General features: G+C 43.2%; 1 pseudogene; it reads right to left on the reverse strand.

Moving 5' to 3' along the window:
- Positions 1-464: 464 nt before the first annotated feature.
- On the reverse strand, positions 465-3,389 carry LOC116215453 (annotated as a pseudogene).
- Between the last annotated feature and the right edge of the window lie 6,912 nt (positions 3,390-10,301).

A 10,301-nucleotide genomic window follows, 5' to 3' on the forward strand; every position in this document is an offset into this window, starting at 1 on the left:
GGACTGTGGACCCCATCAATTTTGTTGTGTAGTATATTGGGTAGTGTATGAGATTATATATTGAATAATATATGGGGCCACCAGTTTGACTTTAGAAAAGTATGTTTTGTTGTATAGTGTATTGAGTTAAAGTTAAAATTAAAATTTTAAATCGCGATTCCGAAACCAAATGAAGCTATTTTAAGGAATCCTTTCAACTGTCATTTTGATTTCCTTGAGGAGAAATTATTGTTGTTTGGTGCCCACCACCTTCGACTATTTCAAAAGCTCTGGCACCCTTTTTGTATCAGATGCAGAGTCACCTTCTTTGACTGCGTCTTCTCTCAAATATGAGCAAATCTCAAATGCAGCTCAGAGCAAGGTGATTTCAAACTGGACCTTTCTTCGCTCGTTGCTAGGAGAGAGGCGGACGCGGAATAGAAAATGATCAAACAATGAGAACATCACCGATCTTATGCCGAAGATTGAAACTGAGAATTCCATCTGATGAGCATATGTTGGATATCGAATAATTGGATCACAATGTGTATATACACACATAAAAATCACACTACCGCTCCAAAACTTACTGCTTTCAAGAAGCTAATTACAGCATAAAAATCATCGTAGTTGCGTATTCTGATTCTTCCCTCAGGTGGTATGAGCCCGTATCAATCTACATTTTCATGTCGCCAAACACTCTCAATAATCATTCAGGTTTTACATTGAAGGACATGAATTTTAGGTTCCACAGAATCGAAAGATTGGGTCCACCATCTCGTCCACCCGAGAAGGGTTCGACGCTGATTCCTGCATCTTCTGCCTGGCCCAAGTGACGAGCCTGATGTGCTTCACGTCCCCTCTAACCTCAAGGGAATGCACACTCGTGGCAGGGTTCATTCCAGTCACCAGCTCCAGCATCACAATCCCATAGCTGTAGACATCCACTTTTGCTGTAATTGGCAGGTTCGAAACCCACTCAGGAGCCATGTAACCTCGGGTCCCTCTTATCCTCGAGAAGTTCGAGTTTGTGCCCTTCCCTCGATCCATCAGCTTAGAGAGTCCAAAATCCGCAACCTTGGGCTGATATTCTGAGTCCAGGAGTATGTTCTGAGGCTTCACATCACAGTGAAGGACCCACTCCAAGCACTCCTCGTGCAAGTAAGCCAACCCCTTTGCAGTCCCTAGTGCAATATCGAACCTTCTCCTCCAGTTAAGCTCCTAGGATGAGAGATTCTCTGCTAATGACCCGTGTTCCATGTACTCGTAAACCAAGAGCCTGTTTGATCAAGAACCAGTTAAAGAACGACCTCCACAAAATGTAACTTTTAAGTGTAATTTCAAGAATTAGGCATCAGTTAGGTTCTACATTACCTGTGCTTTCCCTCTGCACAGTATCCCCACATCTCGATCAAGTTCATGTGGTTAAGCTTCCCGATTGTACTCACTTCGGCTAGGAAGTCAGCCTCTCCTGTAATCGCTTCATTCAATAGCTTTACTGCTGCCACACGATTATCGGGCAAAACGCCTCTATATACGAACCCTCCTGCTCCTCTCCCGATCTCTTGGCTGAAGTTCTTGGTGGCCTTCTTGAGCTCATCGTGAGTGAACCTCTGGAACCCTGTAGCTGCAAGAAAGTAACTGTGGTTCGCTGCTGTGATATCCTGCTGGTTCCTGAAGAAGAAGAACCAAACCACAAAAACGACAAGAATCTCGATTGCTGCAACTGCAATGGCAAACCAGAGCATGAAGTTGACGACCCCATTCTTGCCCTTTTGACTGTACCTCCTGTCAAGCACTTCCTTCTGTATCCCGGTGCAGTTGTATCGCGTCCGCCTCTCAAGCTGATCTGTGGTGAAGGTGACCGACTTATTGACTTTCAAGTGGAACTCGCCCGTGAAGCTTGGGAGATTGTGCCCGTTAAGTAGCTCGATCTTGAGGAAACAGTCATAGGCGTCCAGGGAATTGGACAAGATGTACTGGAAGCCTCTGCAGCTGCAGGACTCAGCGCACGTTTTCTGGCAATTGTCGCGGGTCGTGTTCGGGATGGTATCATAATCATATCCATAGAAGTCTACATAGAGGACCTTCACGAACCCCACATCACTGCCGCATCTATCAGAGAGCTCGAAAGTCGGCCTGCACCCCAAGCACCAGTCGTTGGGGTCCACCCTCTCATATCCAGGGACACAGGAGCAGCTCCGGCCTAGAGTCCTATCATAGCTGCACAGGCTGTTATTGCCGCAAACTCCATGGATGAAGCACGAGACGGCGGGGAAGGCTTCCCAAGTGACCGACCAGTTTTTAGTAGCCGTATCGAGGCTGTACAGCCTCAGATTCCCATCAGGATCAACCGTTAGCCTTCGGGGTATGACTACTCCATAATCGGAAGAGTAGAACTGGCACTTGTCAGAGGACAAGAAGTAGCCGAGCGGATCGAGGACCGCGGACCTGCTGTTGTTGTAGATGAACCGTTTGAGGCCCGGGCCGAGATCTTGGGGCCGCGCCCACGGTAAGGGCCAATAGCTGCTGGAAAAGGTGGGGCCATTGAAGATGAGGTGGAGAACGTTGTCGTCATTGAAGCAGAGCGAGTAGAAGCCGCCAGAGTAATTGGACCTGCAGGAAATGGATTTAGATTCCATATGAAAGCGACCTTTCTATCAAAAAAAAATAAAAAAAACTGATGATATGCCTCCGTACGGTCAAGGAATTTCATCGTATAGGTGGTGGGCCTTGAGAGCTCACCTGCTCCGGGAAGAGATGACGACGGTATCCCTCTTCATGACTTGCGTCGGGAGAAGAGTGTCAGTGGGAAAATCGAAGCTTTGCCACAGAGCCTCGCCATTCTCCCCAGCAAGGACGAGGTTCCCCGTGTCGTTGAGCTGCAAACTCGCCGCCTTGGAGGCAACGGTATCCGAAGACCACGCCTTGGAGGCGCCGGCGTCGGACAGGACCAGGTTCCCGTTGTTCGTCAGGGACAACCTCGAGCCCTTCCCGTTGACCGGGACGCCGCGGTTGGCCATCCAGACGGGGACGCAGCTGGGGCCGGTGCAGGGAGGCCCGCCGTACCATATGGCGAAGGCGTAGGCGTTTTCGCCGACCTGGAAGAACCCGGCGGAGAAGGCGCCGGCCGGCGAGGCGAGGACGTCGGAGGGGTTCTCGACGGAAAGGGAGGAGCCCCTTCTGAGGCTCAGCAGGGCTGAGGATGAGAGCCGAAGAGATAGAAGGAGGAGGATCGGCAACGGCGGAGCCATGACTCGCTGGAGAATCAATTAACTGACGAGAATCTTAGTGGGAGAGGTGTTAAAAGGTTTAAAGCTTATAATGGTTCTTCCGGGCATCCTTCTCACAAGGAGATGTTGACTGGAGACCGATCGTGTCCCCATACATTAGAATAGAAAAGACGAGAGTATAACCCGAAATCAATTAAAATACGACAAGGCGTCTTATTCGAAAATAAAATACGATGAGGCATCATATTTGAGACTCGGGGTGTCGTATAAGTGAAAAGGGCAAGAGTATGACGCATATAAACTAAAATACTACAAGACGTCATTCTCGAGACTGAGGGTGTCGTACAAGAAAAGATAAGAATACGGTACGAATAAATTAAAATATGATGTTGCATCGTACTTGAAATCGAGACATTATACGAGGAAAAAAGATAAAAGTACGATGCGGATGAATTGAAATACGACGAGGCATCATACTTGATACTAAGGGCCCCTACAAGAAAAGACAATATTACGACCGGATGAATCAAAATACGACGAGGGTCGTATAAGCGAAAAAGACAAGAGTGCAATGCGAATAAATTAAAATAGGACGGGTTGTTGTACTTGAGACTAGGGGCCTCGTACAAGGAAAAAGAGAGAAGAGCAGGACACGGATGAATTAAAATATGATGGGGCTGTTGTGTTTTCGAGACATTCCTCTGCTTCCTCAACTGAATCAAAAACCATATTCCGAAATTATTCTGTCGTTATCGTAGTTGTTTCGCTTCTACTTCGAGAATGAGGATCATGCTCTGATTGTCCTCCACCGCTAGACCTTTCGGTTTGCCTTTTCTCAGATTGTTTTCCATTATGAGGACCTGGAATCGATTCATCCTTCCTTTCCCCGTGAAATTCATCTTTCACATGGCTGCTCCAGTCCATATTGACTATGCTTGTTGTTGCAACAGAATGATAATATTCAACTACGGCATTATGATATAACAAACATATAACATTATACAATCAAATTAAATCAGAATTACATAGTTGTTTCTAATATCGATTTGATAAAACCAACATAAATTCAACCGAAACCATAAACAGTGGTACATTGGCCAACAGACTGCATAATTATATATATCTAAAGGCCTCCATGTAGGACAGTCGACTGAGGTATGGAAAGCAGTCAACTTCAAAGATGGAGTAAAATCTAGCAAATTAAATATACAGTTCGCTGGGGTACTGTGGCCAACAGACTGCACCATGGCACTGTCTAGAGTCGGACATTAAGGATGGTCTACTCAGATATGTGTAAGATTAATTTTTAATATAATAATAATAATTACACAACGAAATTAACTAATCTCCCGCCATTGCCTTGATGACGTCGATGATTTTTGCACGTCTCATAATAGACCTGTAAAACAAATAAGACTGAAAGTGTCTTCTATCTCCTAACCTCTTTGTATGAGACGTATAGATGGAGACACAATCCCTTTTAAATAAGTAGAGTTAGGGACCTCTCAGAATATTATTTATTTATATATCCTCACATCAAAAGGATATTATCTGCAATCCATAAGATATAGAATATCTCACTTAAATTATGGAATATATTGTGACATGAGAGCTACCTAATTGAGAGATTATTTCCTTAACTATTTAAATACATAATATATTCTTACATTCTCCCACTTGGCCCCATGACATAAATATTTATGAATGATAAACTTTATTTGGCCAAACTTGATATTTCATGAACTGTGGAAACCTCTCACTTACCTTGAGAATGCTACACACGAATCATGGCGGTAATTGCTAGTTCCACGGGGCGCAACGGAAGCGAAAAGGAACAGAAATTCAAAATTTCCTACCCGTGAAACTAATTCCAAGACCTACTAGAAGAATAAGAGTAAATAAAAACGTACCTGGAATATTTAAAGTTGTCGACCGAGCGTCCCACGCGTGACGCCTCTACTGGAATCCACACCGACTTTGTCGACGAGTTTTCGAGATCGGCGGTGCTAGCGACCAACACTCGAAAGAAACACCGATGCGACACCCGAAATTTTCAGACTAATGGACCTAATTTGAGTTGAACAATTCAACCCAAATTATATATATTTTATATGCACACATATATGCACGTACATATATATATTAGCATATATATATATAATATGTGTGCGCTTTTATATATAAGCATATATATATATAATCATGCTTACTGCCCCTTTTTATAAGCAATATGGAGGGGTGAAGATGAAATCCCAACCGATGTGGGATTTAGGGAATTAAGGTTCCCTTATGACATGTGTCCTTACACATGTTAATCCACATAAAAGCCATGTGTCACCATATTAATCGTGCATCAATTTGGTCCATTTAATCTAATAAATCGAGTCTAATTAATCGACAAATTTAATCTCATTAAATATCCAATTAATTAGTCGCACCATAAATCATCTAATCTCTATTAGATGATTTTATTGTTTCAAAATATCTCGTCAATTTAGTCGTAGTGTGTGACCCTGTAGGTTCCCAATTACGTTGACAGTAATATCAAAATCTCTATTTCAATATTACAAACAGTGAGTGGCATCTAGCAATGCATCACTGTTACTCAAGTAATCGGAAAGTCAATTTCTCGACGAACCTTGTGACCTCCGTTACCGTGTAATATAATCCCTTTGTCCTCTATATCTCTATTGAGCCCAAGGCATGGTCGATGACATCCTTGTATGGCTCAATATCTCTTTTTCTTGGTTTACCGGGTAAGTCTATCAGAACAAATGAGCTCGATATCATTATATCGACTCATTTGGGTATGCATACACTTTTAGACTTAACCACCAAGTGGCCGTGAGATATCGCTCCCGTTTCGTAGGAGGGACAAATCCTATCTTGATCACTCACATTCCTCTCCATGCTCTGTGGTATACCCAATAACTGTCTTTATAACCATCCTGTTACAGTGGCGTTTGACAGTATCAAAGTATATGACATTACATGTAGGAATCTATGGTGACCTCAAGTCAAAGGACCATTACACTATAGTCACTTTGAGATATGCTAATGACAGTCACGTAACAACCCATGTAGCAATCTCATGGCGGATCAGTCCTATACACATTACTCTTAATGTATACATGTGGTGTGATTTGATATCTCCATATCCATGACCTATGAGATTTGATCATCAATCAACACTTACACTAATCTAACTGTATTATCGTTGTCCTAATTAACGATAATACTTTGACTATGGACATTTAGGAATAATGTTCAATAATTATAGGATCTCACAATCAAGTCACACTTGATGCCTATTGAACCTACTATTCCAAGGACATTATTGTGTAAAATCATATTTAGCGCAATCTACACAATAACAGATATGCCTCGTAATATAATGAAATACATGTCATATTACAGAACTGATGATAGATTGCATCTAGGGCATACACCAATTCCCAACAATCTCCCACTTGCACTAGAGCCAATCTGGCATCTGTCTAATGCCAATAGATCTAGTGTGAGCCTCGTGCTTGCGCTGCACAAGAGGCTTCGTAAGTGGATCTGCGAGATTCTCATCTGTTGGTATTCTGCATATCTTCACATCTCCTCTGTCAATAATCTCGCGAATGAGATGGAAGCGTCTGAGTATATGTTTGGATCGCTGGTGAGACCTGGGTTCCTTAGCTTGCGCAATGGCTCCATTGTTGTCACAATAGAGATCCACTGGGTCTGCGATGCTAGGAACCACAACAAGTTCTGTCACGAATTTCTTGATCCAAACGGCCTCTTTTGCAGCGTTAGAGGCAGCAATATACTCGGCCTCTGTGGTAGAATCGGCTACTGTCTCCTGTTTGGAACTCTTCCAACTCACAGCACCTCCATTCAGGCAGAACACATACCCTGACTGCGATCTACTGTCGTCCTTATCGGTCTGGAAACTAGCATCGGTGTAACCTCTTACAACGAGCTCTTCTTCGCCTCCATATACCAAAAACATCTCCTTAGTCCTTCGTAAGTACTTAAGGATGTTCTTTACTGCAATCCAGTGTCTTTCACCTGGATCTGATTGGTATCGACTCGTCATACTCAAAGCATACGAGACATCTGATCGAGTGCATAACATAGCATACATGATGGATCCAATAGCTGACGCATATGGAATCCTATTCATGCGGTCCCTCTCCTCTCGAGTAGAAGGACACTGAGCCTTCGAAAGGCTTATGCCATGTAACATAGGCAGCGACCCTTTCTTAGAATCCTGCATGCTAAATCGCCGAAGCACTTTATCTATGTATGCACTCTGACTTAAGCCAAGCAGTCTCCTGGATCTATCTCTATAGATCCTGATACCTAGCACGTAGGTAGCTTCGCCTAAGTCCTTCATAGAGAAACACCTTCCCAACCAAGTCTTCACAGACTGTAAGGAAGGAATGTCATTCCCGATCAGAAGTATGTCATCTACATATAACACCAGGAAGATTACTATGCTCCCACTAACCTTCTTGTAAACACAGGGTTCATCTTCATTCTTGATGAAGCCAAACTCTTTGATTGCATCATCAAAACGAAGATTCCAGCTCCTAGAAGCTTGCTTCAGCCCATAAATAGACCGTTGTAGCTTACAAACTTTTCTGGCACTATGTGGATCGACAAAACCCTCAGGTTGCGTCATATACACATCCTCGAGGAGATTCCCGTTCAGGAAAGCAGTTTTGACATCCATTTGCCAGATCTCATAATCATAATAAGCTGCAATTGCAAGCAAGATCCTGATGGATTTAAGCATAGCTACCGGGGAAAAGGTTTCGTCATAGTCAACACCATGAACTTGTCTGAAACCTTTTGCCACAAGTCGGCCCTTAAAGGTAATCACATTACCGTCCATGTCAGTCTTCTTCTTGAAGACCCACTTACACCCAATGGGTTTTGCCCCTTCAGGTGGATCAACCAAAGTCCATACTTGGTTAGTGTACATGGACTCCATCTCAGATCTCATGGCCTCCAGCCATTTCTCAGAGTCTGGGCCTATTACGGCTTCCGCATAGGTTGTAGGCTCATCATTATCTATGAGCAATACGTCATTGTCTTGAGTCACGAGAAATCCATATCTCTCGGGCTCATGACGTATCCTACTAGACCTACGAGGCTCCTGTGTCACCTGTGTAGAAGATTGTGCCACAACAACTTGTGATACTTGTTCTGCAACACCGCCTGTCGATTGGTCAATGTCATTTTGTGGTAGAACTTCCCCAAGTTCTAATTTCCTCCCACTAGTTCCTTTGGAGAGAAACTCTTTCTCAAGGAATACCGCAGTTCGAGCGACAAACACTTTGCCCTCGATGGGATTATAGAAATAGTATCCTCGAGTTTCCTTAGGATACCCCACAAAGTAACATTTGTCCGATTTAGGGCCAAGCTTATCCGAAGATAATCTCTTCACATAAGCTTCGCAACCCCATATCTTTAGAAAAGACATCTTGGGACGCTTCCCATACCACATCTCATATGGTGTCCTTTCAACTGATTTCGACGGAGCATTGTTTAATATGAGAGCAGCTGTCTGTAGAGCATATCCCCAGAAGGAGTCAGGTAAGTTTGCATGACTCATCAAAGATCGAACCATATCTAATAAAGTTCGATTCCTCCTCTCAGCTACACCATTCCATTGTGGTGTTCCAGGTGGAGTCAGTTGAGATAAAATCCCACACTGTTTAAGATAGTCAGCGAACTCATAGCTCAAATATTCACCTCCTCGATCTGATCGAAGAACTTTAATGCTCTTACCCAACTGATTCTCCACTTCATTCTTAAATTCTTTGAACTTTTCAAAGGATTCAGATTTGTGTTTCATCAAAAACACATATCCAAATCTACTGAAATCATCAGTAAATGTAATAAAGTAGAGATACCCACCTCTAGCAAGCTTGTTCACTGGTCCACATACATCGGTATGTATGAGAGCCAAAAGATCACTAGCTCGCTCACCTTTTCCGGTAAAATGGGCCTTAGTCATTTTCCCCATTAAGCAAGGTTCGCATGTCTCGATCGATTCTAAATCAAACGAGTCCAGTAATCCATCCTTATGGAGTCTAGAGATGCGATTCTCGCTAATATGGCCTAAACGACAATGCCAGAGGTAAGTCGGGTTCGAATCATTAGATTTGAGCCGTTTGGTTCCACATTATAAATAGGCGTATCTAGATCAAGAACATACAGACCATTACTTAAATGTGCACTGCCATAATATACATCATTCATGTACATAGAACAACACTTGTTCTTTATAGTGAAACAAAATCCCTTCTTGTCCAAACAAGAAACGGATATTATGTTTCTACTAATAGCAGGTACATAATAACAGTCGTTAAGATCTAATACAAGCCCAGTAGGTAAAACTAGGTGATAAGTCCCTACAATTAATGTAGCAATTCTTGCTCCATTTCCAACTCGTAGGTCCACCTCGCCCTTTGTCAACGATCTACTGTCCTTTAGGTCCTGCATATTTCCACAAATATGAGCACCACATCCGGTATCTAATACCCAAGATGTAGAAGTAGTAGATACATTAATCTCTATAACATGGATACCTGAAGTGGAAGTCTCACTTCCCTTCTTCTTCTTCAACTCTTCCAGGTATATCTTACAATTCCGCTTCCAATGTCCAGTGTTGCCACAATGGAAGCAGTAATCATTCTTCGCCACCTTGGCTTTAGGCTTCAACGCACCCAAGTCAAAATTGGATGCACCTTTAGCCTTCTTGCCTTTACTCTTGCTCTTGCCCTTTCTTTTGGTCCCTTGGACCATTAGAACGGACGTCCCCTTGCTGATATCATGCTCAGCTGTTCTCAACATGCTAAGCAGTTCAGGCAATGGTTTATTGTAGTCATTCATATTATAGCTCATAATGAACTGACTATAACTGCTGGGCAGCGACTGTAGGACTAAATCTGTGGCCAACTCTTGACCAAGAGGAAATCCCAGTCTTCCCAGAGTCTCAACGTACCCAATCATCTTGAGTACATGAAGACCCACCGGGCTACCCTCAGTCAACCTTGCTTGAAAAAGTGCTTTAGAGATCTCGAATCTCTC

This window comes from Punica granatum, chromosome 7, assembly GCF_007655135.1.
Source record: "Punica granatum isolate Tunisia-2019 chromosome 7, ASM765513v2, whole genome shotgun sequence".
In the NCBI taxonomy this organism is placed as follows: Eukaryota; Viridiplantae; Streptophyta; class Magnoliopsida; order Myrtales; family Lythraceae; genus Punica; species Punica granatum.